The sequence below is a fragment of the Acinonyx jubatus genome, chromosome A3 (genome assembly GCF_027475565.1).
Source record: "Acinonyx jubatus isolate Ajub_Pintada_27869175 chromosome A3, VMU_Ajub_asm_v1.0, whole genome shotgun sequence".
Classification (NCBI taxonomy): domain Eukaryota; kingdom Metazoa; phylum Chordata; class Mammalia; order Carnivora; family Felidae; genus Acinonyx; species Acinonyx jubatus.
The window spans coordinates 65,103,948-65,118,239 of NC_069388.1; the positions used below are offsets into that span (position 1 = coordinate 65,103,948).

The 14,292-nt window shown below is 49.8% G+C and overlaps 1 pseudogene; it reads right to left on the bottom strand.

Annotated features, from left to right (window-relative positions):
* LOC113603264 (guanine nucleotide-binding protein G(I)/G(S)/G(O) subunit gamma-10-like) overlaps positions 1–14,007 on the bottom strand; it is a 52,757-nt pseudogene extending 38,750 nt beyond the window's left edge.
* Between the last annotated feature and the right edge of the window lie 285 nt (positions 14,008–14,292).

Genomic DNA, 14,292 nt, shown 5'->3' on the forward strand with positions numbered 1-14,292 from the left:
AGAATAGGGGATGAGGAATCTCTGAAGTTAATTCAGAGTTACCACCAGTGTCTTTTTATTTTTTAATTTTTTTCAATGTTTTTATTTTTGAGACAGAGACAGAGAGCAAGCGGGGTAGGGGCAGAGAGAGAGGGAGACACAGAATCCGAAGCAGGCTCCAGGCTCCGAGCTGTCAGCACAGAGCCAGACGCGGAGCCCGAACTCACAGACCGTGAGATCACGACCTGAGCCGAAGTCGGCCGCTCAACTGACTGAGCCACCCAGGCGCCCCACCACCAGTGTCTTAAAGCTACAAATGACAAGGCTCTCTTGCTCTCTCTCTCTCTCTTTGTCTCTGTCTCTGTCTGTCTCTGTCTCTCTCTCTCACACACACAGACACACACATCTTGAGAGCTTTCCAATTTTTTTCTGCTATGCACGGACTTCACAAAAAGTGACTCAACCTTACATAAGAATCTGAGGGGGCCCAGGAGCACAATGACTCACTGCCTTGAAATTTCCAATGGGTTACACACGTCTTCTTAGATGATTTTTAAAATTTTATCTTTAATGACTGTCAAAAATTTTTTTTTGGTTTGGAGGCAGATTGGGGTGGGGATCCTGGCTCTGGGCAGGAAAGAATAGTTATGATGGACAGAAGGAGACAGGCGCAGAGGACAGGGCCCTCTCGGTGTCAGGTCCCAGGAGGTTCCAGTGAGAATCGGGAACTCTCCTCTCAGGACCTTGGGGCATTTCAAGAAATTCAGTGTTACAGTAACCCTAGCAAGAGCAAGACTCCGGGTCTGCAGACAACACTTTGATTTGGGGAGGCTCTCCCAGACTTCAAGGTCACTGCTGCCTAAAAGGCCGCAGAATGCTGCAGGGCAGTGGTTCCCAGCTCCGGTCATACACTAGAATCCCCTGGGGAGCTTTTAAAAATCCTGATGCCCAAGTCACACCCCAGACCAACTAAATCAGAACCTCTGGAGATGGGACCCACATGTCAGTACTTTTTTAGGTTTCTCAGGTGATTCCAAAGTGCAGCCAATGAGGAGACCCTGCTGGTTGGAGGGTCTGGGGCCATTTTACACCAGGCAGATAATTCCAGTCATTGATGCCTCCCTAACTCTCAGAGGGTTATTAGCCATTGCCTCGAATTCTGGGTTCAAGGGTCTCCAGGGAGCCTGAGAGTTTCCTCTGTTCAGTCAGGTTGCAAAGAGTCCAAAAGCAAGCAATTCCCTGAAGGGGAGGTTGGTGGCTCCAAAGAGCTGATGGGTGGGTCAGGATTTGGGAGGCAATGAGCCTGTCAGAAGACAGGGCATCAAACTCTCCTACAGGCAGCCCCTGGGGAAGCTCAGATGCCCCCACACCAAGCCTCTCTCCCATCCCATCACAGGCTGGGGATCCGAGGCCTGCAGTTGCCCCTCTGCCAGGTCAATCCAGCCTGAGCCACTGATGACTCCCTCAGCCACAGGAGAAAGTCACAGCCAGCACTTAAAGTCACGCCCAACCTTCCCCCAGCCTTTCCCTCCATCTCCATGATGCACACACACCCTGCCCCACCAGTCTGCCCCCCTCCCACCTAAATGCCCTGCCCACTCCTACCCCCAGACTTAAGCTCACACCCAAACATCCCATGGCCCACAAGATATACAAGGTCTTCACATCTGCCAGGGCATGCATATGCTCTGGGTAGGAAAACCCCTTGTCATCCCACAGCTCAGTGGGTATCCATTGACCTGCACCTGTGCAGACACAGACAGCAGGTGCTTGGCCCTGAGATGGGTGACAGGACAGAAAGCACCGTGGCCACTTTTATCCCACCAGCCTTATCCACAGATTCCTAGAACCCGGCATTCTACATGTGGCCATTTGACATGTGGCACCGCCATACCATCACCCGCCTCACCTCCGCAGGCACAATGTGCCCTTCTCACTTTGTGTCAGACTTAGCCTCCCCTCCAAGAGCAAGAAAGGTGGTCGATGTCTCTGGGTCCCTCCTTCTCCGCATTCAGTTACATACTGGATGTCTGAAGGCATGGCATTTCACCTTTCTGAGCCTCCTTTTCTTCACTCTTAAAATGGGATGCTAAAAGCACTAGCCACATAGATTTGTGGGAGGACTAAAAGAGGTGATACAGGTGAAGAGTGCAATGCCTGGTACCTGGTAAGCTCTCTCAGTAAACGCTGCCGTGATCACGGTGTGATTATGTATTTGCAAGCTCAACCTGATTCCACGCTGGACTGTAAACACCGAGGGCAAGGACCTTATCCGTGTACACGCTGGATGCCTAGCAGGTGCTGACACCAGCAGGGATTCAATGAATACTAGTTAAATGAATAAGGCAGGAACTATTATCACTTTTGTTGTTGCTATTGTCCTCGTTATCAGTATTGTTTTCACTTTTGCCATCAATATTATTATTCTTATGGGGTTCTTTCTCTTTTTTTTTTAATGTTTATTTATTTTTGAGAGAGAGAGAGACAGAGCCTGAGCAGGGTAGGGGCAGAGAGAGACAGAGTCACAGAATCTGAAGCAGGCTCCAGGCTCTGAGCTGTCAGCACAGAGCCTGACGTGGGACTCAAACTCACCACAGATCGTGACCTGAGCTGAAGTTGGACATTTAACACATTGAGCCACCCAGGCGCTTATGGGGTTCTTTCAATACCACTACCAGTTCTGAGGATACTGCACTCCTGTCCCTGCCCCCTCCATAAGCCACGTGGTCCTGGCCCTCTGTATGATCCCAGCTGCCTGACAGCATCTTCCCTCTGACCGCTGATTTCTTGGCAACCCTCCGCTTTGGCACACTGCTGTCCTGTCTCTCACTGTGGAGCATGAACCGGGGACAGCTGCATATCCCCACAACTCCCCGCATCCAAGTGGACAACTTCACAAGGAACCCCAGATGCACACAGTCAGTCCCTTGGAGGAGGAGCCCCAGGAGGTAACTTAAAAGCTTGTCCCCTAGAACCTTCTAGCACTGTTGGTGGGAATGCAAACTGGTGCAGTCGCTCTGGAAAACAGTGTGGAGGTTTCTCAAAAAATTAAAATAGAATTACCCAACGACTCAGCAATAGCAGTACTAGGTATTTATCCAAAGGATACAGGAGTGCTGATTCACAGGGGCACATGCACCCCAATGTTTATAGCAGCACTATCAACAATAGCCAAAGTATGGAAAGAGCCCAAATGTCCATCAACTGATGAATGGATAAAGATGTGATACACACACACACACACACACACACACACACACACACACACAATGGAATACTACTTGGAGATGAAAAAGAATGAAATCTTGCCATTTGCAACAACATGAATGGAACTGGAGGGTATTATGGAGGTATTATGCTAAGCAAAATAAATCAGTTAGAAAAAGACAGATATCATATGTTTTCACTCATGTGGAATTTGAGAAACTTAACAGAAGACCATAGGGGAAGGGAAGGAAAAATAAGTTACAGAGAGGGGCACAAACCATAAGAGACTCTTAAATACAGAGAACAAACTGAGGGTTGATGGGGGTGGGGAGTTGGGGGGAGGGGAAATGGGTGATGGGCATTGAGGAGGGTACTTGTTGGGAGGAGCACTGGGTGTTGTATGTAAATGAAGAATCATGAGAACCTACCCCCGAAGCCAAGACTACACTATATACACTGTATGTTAGCTAACTTGACAATAAATTATTAAAAAAAAAAAAAAAAAAAAAAAAGCTTGTCCCCTAGCACCCACTGCCAGCAGCTTTTCCATTCAAGGCTGAACTGACATTGCAGTGGGAAGCTGGCTGAGAAGGGCAAGCTCTGTTCTCTGCCCAGCTGGGTCTGGCTGGAAATGCAGAAGTGGGCGCCCAGACCAGCCACATAACGACCTTTTTGACCCCTGTTTTCACACAGCAGATCTTGCCTGCTCCCCTTCCTTTTCCCTCCATCTTTCTGGGACAGTTTTGTCCCTCTTGGCAAGCAGACAACACCTCCCTTGCTGCAGGTCCAGGCCAGGCTTCATCGAGAACTCAGTGGTTCCTGGGTCTGCACTCTCTCTCTCTCTCTCTCTCTCTCTCTCCTGGGCTCCAGTGCTGATCTTGGAGGGGGGCTGGACTGCCTTAGGACATGGTGGGAGGCAGGTAAGGTCACAGTTGATGGATTCTCATGACCATGCAGTGTCCTGTTTGGCACCTAGGAAAACCATCTCAGGCAAAACTAAATGGCCCTACGGGGTACCTGGGTGGCTCAGTCAGTTAAGCGTCAGACTCTTGATTTGGGCTCAGGTCACGATCTCACGGTTTGGTGGGTTCCAGCCTTGCATCAAGCTCCATGCTGACAGTGAGGAGCCTGCTTGGGATTCTCTCTCCCCTCTGACCCTCCTCTGTTCACACACACTCTCTCTCTCAAAATAAACAAACTTAAAAAAATTAAAAAAAAAACAACTTTAAAGACTAACTGGCACTAAAATGGCAGCGTTAGGACCACCCACTTCACAGGCCTTTTTCTAAAGACACTGGAAAGGTGGGCCTGAGCCCAGGTATCTGCCCTCCAGCTGTCCCTGTGCTGCCTAAAGACGAGAATGCCAGGTTACTCAGTAAGTGGGAAATCTAAGAACAGAGCTGCCATCCCCTAGCTCAGAATCCAGACTTCAAAAAGAGTAGTTAGGAACAGTTGAGGAAAAGACTAGGATTTTTCTACATTGATTTTTCTTCAAAAGATTCACAGCATCCCAAATACCCCTAATTCCTGCTTTATGTTTGTAGTTGTGATAATGCAGCCTGTCACTCCAGACCTTACTAAAAACCCTCCTTGACCTAATTTGTACTTTCCTTCAGGGTTACTCTATGCGCCCCGAGACTGCTACTGGTTGGCCAGACCGAGGGGTGTCCTCATGGACCCAGAATCCCAGTTAGCTCTCACATTTGTATCAGCAATTGTCACAAGATTATAAAACTGACTGTCTTTGATAATTCTCCCTTTTCTTTTTATTCAGAAGAGCCTTGCAGGCAATGTTTCTTTGGGCAATGTTTCCTAAAGTCTGTTCCATAAACCTCAAGTTTTGTGAGATGTTAAATGGTGTTATGTAAAAAAAAAAAAAAAAAAAAAAAAAAAAAGTCTAACAACTTTGGGAAACATTGGCTTTTAAAAATGAATGTGTTTTTTATTGCCTGATTCTGCGACTTTACTAAAATGCATTAGAGGTAGAAAGAGCGTTTTCCAAACTTTCTTAACCACTCCACATTCTTCTTTTCTTGGAGGAGGCCATGTGACTGGTGTTCCATGGCCCAGACTTTGGGAAATGCTGCATTTGTTAGGCTCAACATAAAAAGCAAGTGTTCTCATTGGCTTGTTACACAGGTGGTAGGATTGTAAATAGAAAGATCTGTAGAGGAAGTAGCAGCTATTAAAATATTTGGTGACAAAGCTTTTCTTGTCATAGTTCCTTCAACATAGGCTCTACATTCAACAGGCTGGCCAACTGTTCCCTTTCAGATGAGCTCCAAGATCTATAGAGAGCTTTTCTGGGTCTGGGGGGTGAGTCCCTCCCAATGGTAGTCCTGAGAGCCCTAAACCCAGGATAAGCACCACCAACAACCACCAGCTCAAGATAACTCAGGGCAAGTCAAAGCTTTCTGTGTGGCAAGGTGAGGAAAACACAGTCCACAGACAACTTGCACATCCCTGAGATCAGGGAAATGAAGAAGGAAGGAATTGGATCTGCAGATTTGTTTAATGAAGTATAAATGCCACAAATATACAACAATAGGGGAATGATCAGGTAAATGGAGGCCTGCTGCCTCTTCGGAATGGCGTAAGTGTGCTTTGATATCAGGTGGAAAGAGGAGATAACACAGGAGGGGAAACTGTGAGTTTCCAAATGGCAGCAGTATCTTCCAGAAGCACCTAGAGTTGGCCCAGTACCAGGAAGCCTCTTTGGGTGGGAAATGTGAAACCCCCCCAGGGATCAGCCTGGATGGGCTGAAAGTGTGGAGGGGGGCCCTCTGAATTGGATAATACAAAAGAAATAACAGTAATTTGAGAGTTGGGGCTGGCAGCTGGAGGAAAGAGAGGAACTACCAAGTAGAACATTCAATGCATATCCGTGTGAAGGAAGGGCTGGGAGGAGGATTTCTCAGGGCAGGGAAGTCTTAGAGGGTGTAACATTCTGTTTGAGGCATTTGCTATATTGTCACATGAGGTCATCTCCCTCTCTACCCTCTAGTAGGTGACCAAAGCAGCATATTCCAACGTCAAAGAAAGATGGTAAACAGGAGAGCTGAACCAGTGTGGCTCCCACAACACCCCCAGAAATCCTCAGAGCTGCCGGGAGCAGCCACCATGCCTGGTATAACCAGCAGGGGCGCAGCAGGAGAGAGATGGCATGCTCAATGTGGATAACGGGAGAGAGTAGAAGAAAAGGCTTATTTACAAAGGTGTGGGCAGGGTGTGGATGTGTGGACACCCCAAGGGCTGGTAACAGCCCAGTGCTATTACTTCCACTAGGCCTGAGGGGAACCAGAGAGAACCGGCCATGGGCTGCCTGCTAAGAGCTGTGACCTTCTGTTGAGGGCACAGCCAGGCCTCAGTGACCCCACAGGGGAGGAGCAGGGGGAATGAAATTATGGGCTGAACTGTGGCTCCCCCAAACCATGTTGAAGCCCTAACCCCCAGTATCTCACAATGTGACTGTATTTGGGGATAGGGCCTTTACAGAGGTGATTAAGTTCAGAGAGAACTGAAATTTAAATACACAAAGAGATACCAGGGGTGTGCACTGTATAGGGCAGAGCAGGCTGGGGAACGTGGACAGTAGACCTAGAGGGGCAGACAGACAGCGGGAACCCACATATTTGGGAGGGGGGTTAAGCCAATTTAATGTATCATAAGAATGTGCAACTGAGGCTTCTGATGCCAGATTTACAAGTAGGACACAGGATGGTGGGGTGAAAACAGGCTAGCACTTGGACGAAGATTGGAAAAAGAAGGAAAAATAACAATGTTTGACATTTATGTACCTGACTTTTTCCTTTCAACTTTCCTTTCTTGATATGGTCAGGTTGTTTTTAGACTGACAAGAGATAATCCAGAGGCAGACTTTTCAGAAGAAATGGCTTCATCTAGCTTGGGGAACAGCTGTAGGGGGAGCGGGAGGGAGGGTGGAGGGGTGAAGGCAGGCAGCCCCCTTGAAATATTTTAAAAGCCACCAGAAGAAAGGTGTCCAGGTCTCTTGTGTGCATCAGCCCCTTGCTTTCTTATGACAAATCATTCCCCCAGCCCTTGAGATGGACTCCAACTCAACATGGGTCACACTCAGAGCACAGCTCAGAGGGGGCAAAAGCATTTAGGGGAGATGCCCTGAATGCCCCTAACCCCTTGCTTTCTGCCCCAGAGTCCTGGGGAGCTGCCATTTATTCTTTACTAAGTGTTCTCATTTGAGGTCCCCGAGCAAAACTCCTGACTGGGTGAGACAGGCCAGACAACGTCAAAGAAAGATCGTAAACAGGAGAGCTGAACCAGTATGGAGTATCTACTCACAAGTTCAACCTGGGCCTTACAGAGCCCCATAGGAGGGATTAACTGTGGGTAAGAGCAGGGACAGTCCATGTAGAATCTCCCTAGTCCTCCATGGGGTTGTTTGACTTGATCACTTGACCTCTAGTATATTAAGCAGAGGCCTACTTGGTTAGGGTGCATTAGTCAAATATGGGACACAGACTGGGAGTCTTCTCCAGCAGAAATGGACTCCTCCCTGACCACTGCCTGGCCCCCTAGCATCTCTGAAAGGGACAAGAATCTCAATGGCCCTAGCTGTCTGGCTTGGAGGTGTGTGTGGTAGCGGTAGGGGGTGGATGTAGTTTTTAATCTTCCTCCCCTGATGAGACAACTGACCATCCTACATTAGTCAGCTCCTCCCCCAGACAAAGGGCTGAGGTGAGAGACTCCCAGATGGGATAGCTCTTCCAGGATCCTTTATTAGAAAGCCGGAGTTCCCCAGCAGGCATTATGACATTTTCAGTCCTCAACTTGCTTTCATTCAGGGAGCACAAGACCTTCTGAAGCAAAACTAGACAATGGGTGCTTAATAATTCACTAGCGTTGCATATAAAATACCTCATTATTCCAATTAATAGCACATACTGATGCAAGGCACCAATAACACATTTATTGCATAGGCACTTTCTAAGATCATTTTATGCCTGCCTGAGAAAATGCACCTGCCCTAATGAGCCCTATCCAGCAAAATGGCCTGAACGTTGTTGGGTCAAAGTGGTTGTTATTTGAACCCACTTTAGGGATGTGTTTGCATCTGAGGGGGTAACTTGTTTTCTGAAAAATTAAGAGAGAATTACACCACTGGGACCAAGCAGCCCAGCTCTGGACCCTATAACTTGGGGAAGAGAACATACTTCTCCTACCCATTTTTCAGTGAAGCACAAAGTGTAGGGACACTTAATTGCCATTAATAGAAAACCCAACTCAAAATGGCTGGGAGCTAGATGCTTGCCATCCCAAAATGGCTGGGAGCAGTTGCAGGCACAACATCCAGGAGTGTTAACGACCATCTCCTCCCTGGGGTAGGAGATGAGAAACCTTCCCCTGAAGCACCTCCAACAGACTTATATCTCATTGGCCAGGATCAGGTCACATGTCCATGCCTAAGCCAGTCACCAGCAAAAGGAATGAGACCATGATTGGCTTGAGCCAATCAGGAACCACCTTCTGGAGCTAAGCATGGTTCCCAGCTGAAGCAGGGAGCTGGGGAGGGGGGCAGTTTTTTTGTTTTGTTTTGTTGTCTTTTAATTTTTTTTATTCTTGAGAGAGAGAGAGAGAGAGACAGAGACAGAGCATGAGAGGGGGAGGGGCAGAGAGAGAGGGAAACACAGAATCCAAAGCAGGTCCAGGCTCTGAGCTGTCAGCACAGAGATGGAAGCGGGGCTCAAACACCTGAGCCAAAGTGGGACGCTTAAGGGACTAAGCTACCCAAGAGCCCCGGAGGGGAGGATGTTTGAATTAAATCAGGTTTGTTAGTGAGGGAGAAGCTACACTCCAGCTGAGATGGCCAACCCCAAGAGTTGGCAGATGGCAGGGACCGAATGCATACATCCATTTCCGTTTAAGTGGCTTGCCAGAGGGCTCAGGGCTCTAGGTGGCAGAGCTGGAACTCAAACCCACAAAGAGGCAAGAGTGCATGCAGAAGATACGCTGGGCTTGTTCAGGTGCCTGCCAGGCCAGCCCCCATAAAGAAGGGCCCTCCCTCTCTGGGGAACTGGCTATTTTGTCATCCCGAAGGTGAGGGCCACTGCAATAGCTTTCTGGGGCAGGAGACCCTCCCCTCCGCGATGTGAAACCACAAGTCCCACCTCTGCCAACATCCAGCCGGCCCAGCTATCACACCACAGCTGTGTTTTTCCACCTCTTCTGCACAAAATAACTGCAAAAAGTCTGACGGTTTTTCCTCTGTCCACATTTGATTTATGGCTACAATTACAAGCTTTCCTTCACTCTGTCTGCATGCCAACAGATATCTTTTGCAAGTCAGCAGTGCTGCCATCCCAGCTCCTCTCTGGAGTCCCCAGCATGAGTACTGCAGGGGACCCTTCCCTCCGCATTCTGAGATACCAGGCCCTTCCAACACACCCCCTCTTGCCACCCCTGCCCATAATTGTCTGGGTGCCAGCTGCCTGGAGTGTATCAGAGTCAGGTGAGAAGCTGAATGATCTCTTTCAACAGAGACTCTGAAAGATAGGAGAGGCTACTCTCTCCACCCAACATCTACCTGGGATGTCTCAGGAGGCCCTGTCTGCAGCCAAGGCGGGGGTGGGGGGGTGGGGAGGATGGGTGCCTACCTCCCCAATAAGATCTTTACCATATGCTTCAGAGGGTTCCCATCCCTAAGAACAGACAAACCTCTGGGCCAGCCTCACTCCTGCCCTCTTTTGCTGCCCCTTCCTAAAATAACCACTCTGAAGTCAGGGTCACTAGATATGAATCCTGACTCTACTTCTTGAACAAGTTACCTGCCTGTGTCCCAGGTTCCTTCTGTAAAATGGGGATAATGATAGGACTTACCTCATAGAGCTATACTTGGATTAAATAGGATCAGTTTTAAATCCTTAGCTTCATGTCTGACATATAAGTGTTCTCTAAATGTCATTTTTCATTATGCCACTATTTATGCTTATTTTCTAACCTAGAGTAATTGTTTATTACCTCTGAGCATCTAATGCCACCGGGCCCAATCCAGGTTGTCCCCACATGGCATCAGTGATTCTCACAACCACCCGGGGAAGACAATGCTCCTGTCTTGCAAATGAGAGCAACCCAGGCCCAAGGAGCTAGGACCAGCTCTCACAGCCAGGAAGTGAGAGAACAGAGGCTGCAGCCCAGATCCGGCAGAGCCCAGAGTTGCCACTTTTCTACTATGCCAACTGCCTTGCAATTACATTTTATCTGAGTAATATACATCTATATTTGGGGGAGGGGTAGTTTGGAGAAATTGGAGAAATCTGAGATGTGGGAAAAGAACATCACTGAATTAGGACACAAAACCACAGTTTCAGAGGTCACCAGGCATCCTGGACCGCCTCTAAGAAAAGAAGGCAGGCACTGCAGAGCCTTGTGCCCTCCTTGTGTCTGTGCCTATTGCTGTCTGCTACCTGATTCTCCATAGTGAGCCCAGAAAAGTTGGCAAAAAGAGAATGGCCTCCAGGATCACCACATGGAAGCAGTCTGAAGGAAAAAAAAAAAAAAAAAAAAGCCAGGCATGTTAGGGCAGGGAGGTACAGGTGTGGCCCTTGGCCCAAAGAGGAAAAAGTTCTCCTTCTCCCTTCCCATTGCCCTCCTAAGCTAAATCAAGGATGTCGTTTGGGCAAATGTGCTAGTGGGTGGGGTCCCTGTGCTTGTTTAAAAAACTTGGTACACTTTCAGGCCAAGCCAGAACAGTGCTGAGCTGGGGGCTCAGCCCGGAGAGGAAAGGCCCATGGATGGCCCTCCCTTAAAACAGATGTGCCCTCACTCCTCACTTGTGGCAAGTAGCCCTAGACAGCTCTTTCCTTCATCCTCTTCTTCCCTCGGCCCCACCTGCTCCATTCAGACAAGGTGAGAGTGAATCTGTTCTAGGAAGGCCACCTGGGCCACACGGGCCCACACGCCAGGGCCCCCACTGCTTCTGTGCTGGCCTCTGTTCACCTGAGACTTGGGTGTGGCATTAGGGGGTAAAGGGCCTTGGGTCCAGGGCTCTGAGGTCTGGGAAGAAGGTCATTTGGTGTGGCTCACCAGGTTTGGGGTCAAAGCTCCAGCCAGCAACAAGGCATCCTATTACTTTGCTTTACCTTTTTCTCTGAGGGGCTGGGAGGCTGGGAAAGATTTGAGTACTTCTGAGTCCTCTGATCTAATATCCATCTCATGGCCATCTCAGCCTCTCCATGACATCTAGAGTGGGTAGTGGTAGCTATACTGCAAAAAGAAAAAAAAGAGAAAAGGGAGGTCGGCTGTGTCCTTGAGCCTCTGGAGATAAAAAGCCTCTGTCTTTGACCCTTGGGAGTTTGCAGCTGAAAAGCCCATGCACTTCTTGACATGTGGTCCCCATCCCCAACAGCATTTAACTTAGCAGTAGGGAGACAAGGCCAAGGAGGCTGGAGACAGATGACCAGGATTGGGGAGCTGAGCAATGGAGAGGTGGAGAGAGAGTGTGTGTCTTGTGCCCTGTGGAGCTAAAAAGCACCTGGACTTAGATCAGACCCTTTCTTGTCCTAGAACACCAGCTCTCGCGACAACAGGGTGACTCTGACAAAGCACCTGGGGTGTCACACTGAAGACCAGAGCATGACTTCAGACCTTCGGTCTTTATGGTAAGGATGTGATTGCCAAGGCCAATGTCCAGCTGGCTTGTGGGAATGGGGATGCAGATTTGGAAGCAGAGGCTAGACCTGCAGTGATGGGTGCCTACATGAAGGTGGGGTAGACAGGGCTCTGGAGAGAGGAGGGGAGGCCTCGGGGAACACAGTGTTCTCAGGAAACAGCAGTTCCTGTTGTTAAACCCTGGCTCCTCGCCTCCAACAAACTTCCTGATCCTGAACCGCATGACCTCAGTGCTGGCCCCTTCCCTGTGCAGACCATGAGGGGGACTCGCCTCTGTGAAGACCTGTTGGCACTGGGCTGCAGGATGCCCACCCTGACTCCCTGGGGGGCAGACACCATGTTTCCTTTGCGCAGATTCGTGGGAGGGGAGGGACAGAGGCCAAGCCCCGGGCTACTCCTCAGAGGGGCTGGCTTGCTTTTCAAGTGGCACAGTTCCCCAGACTGGGATCACAGGGACCTGTCTTCTTATCCCACCTGAGTCACTCACTACCTGGATGTGCTAGAGAAGGGTGTGTATTTCTTGGGACCCCAGTTTCCTTGCATGTAAACAAGAATGTTGGATCTCAGGACCCCTTTCAACTTCAAGGTTCCAGAATTTCACTTTGGAACCAGTTGGTGCCACATTAATACTTGTTGCATATTCCTACATTGGTTTACATTTGGGTGTCCTATAAACTCCCATGGTAGGAAAGGGCAGCTTTTCTCCCTTGGCAAGTCAGATCTTCCTGGAGAAAGGCCTGTGCTTTCCTAATGGGGGCTGACTCTCCTTCTGCCTCTGAATTAAATTCAACTCAATAAACATTTCCTGAGCCATGCCATCCATGTGCCTAGCTTTGTGCTGGGCATTACTGACCTCAAGGAACTTCCCTCCAGGAATTCTTAGTCTAGTAGGGGAGACAGACAAAAAAAAACCTCACTGAGATAAGGATCAGAGAGTAAGTCAGGGAGGAAAACAATTTCCTGGGTCAGGGAGGTCAAGGAAAGTTTCACGGAGGAGATAGTTCCTAAACTGGATTTTGAAGGATGGATAGGAGTTCCAACAGGCAAACCAAAGCACATAAATCAAAAGCAGGTCCGTCTCCAGGACATGGCTTCTGCCCACTGACTGGGGCTCACTTTTATTTGCTTGTATATGAAATGGGGCCTGCATTTGCTGTCAGTTTAACCCTGTCCCCCACTCCCAGCCCCTCCCTTCCTCTCCCACAACCCCACTCTCACCGCTGCCCTTGGGCCCATGCCCTGCCCAACCCTCAGACTCCCACAACCCATGTGCCCGGCTGGCCTCCTGTGCCAGGAGCCCCCACAGCACCCAGCCCGAGTGTGGCAGCATCTGCCATGAGCCAAAGACTTGCTGGCTCCAAGGGAAATGCTCCAGGAGATCAGTTCATGTTGGGGCTGGAACAGGCCTGAGAGAGCCGAACTGTCAGGCTCAGAATCCAACTGCCCCTTCCTGCCCTGTGACTTCTGGCAAGTCCTGCCCCCTCTCTGTGCCTGTCTTCCCATCTGTATAATGGCAGTGCTGTAATGAGGACTTCCAGCTGCAAGGTACGGAGAGCAGAGCTGAGCGCTGGGTAACAGTGGGTGGCTATTATTATCATTGGATGCATTAGTGCTTCCTTATGATGCCTGGGCATGCAGTCCTGCCCTTGGGCCCACCAGGGGGTCTGTGCAGGGGTGAAGACCATCCCCCTTCCCAGCAGATGCAAAGCCAGCCTTCCCTACTCACCCCCCCCCCCCCCCCCCGGGCATGTCCCATGCTGACTGGATGAGATAAGGTAGGAGACGGTTTTGGGGGCACAGGCACCACTCTGAGGAAGAGTCAAATAGCTCTTTGCCATAAACATACAGTTCTAGGGATGGGGGTGGGGTGCCCAAGCCTGGCCCTTGTGTCTGGTCCACTGCCCTGTCCCTGGAACCTGGTGTCTGTTCCCTAGGCCAACCCCTCTCCCCGCCCCAGCCCTACCTTCTCCATTGCCAGCCACATCAGCAGCCCCTCAGAGGTTTGTAAGCCTACTTCTGGGTAGAGGGGCGGGGACACCCCTGGGCTGAGGCTGAGGAGGCTGGCCTTTTGCCCCAGGCCAGGCCGCCATGTTCTCCATTGTCTTCCCTTCTGCGCTCCCTGTTCACTACAAGTTCAGTCTCCCACCATGGGGTTCATCGGTCAATATATAGGATTTCTATCCCTTCCCACCCCTGGACACAATACTGAGCCCCTTCCATCAAACTTTGCCCCAGGAGGTGCTGTGCCCTATTTCTCTTTGCCAATTCTCTGGGCTCCTATCCGTCCCTACTCTGCCCACCCTCCTTCACCACAGGGGTCTGCCACCTTTCCTTTATTCCTCACTCGCGCTGTGGCTCCTGTTTTCTCCCCAGATGCTGGCCCTGAAGGAGACTATGTGTTCCCAGAGTATTGGCCCTCGGTGACCATGTCTAAGGGAGGGAGAGGTCCAGTCTTTAGACCAC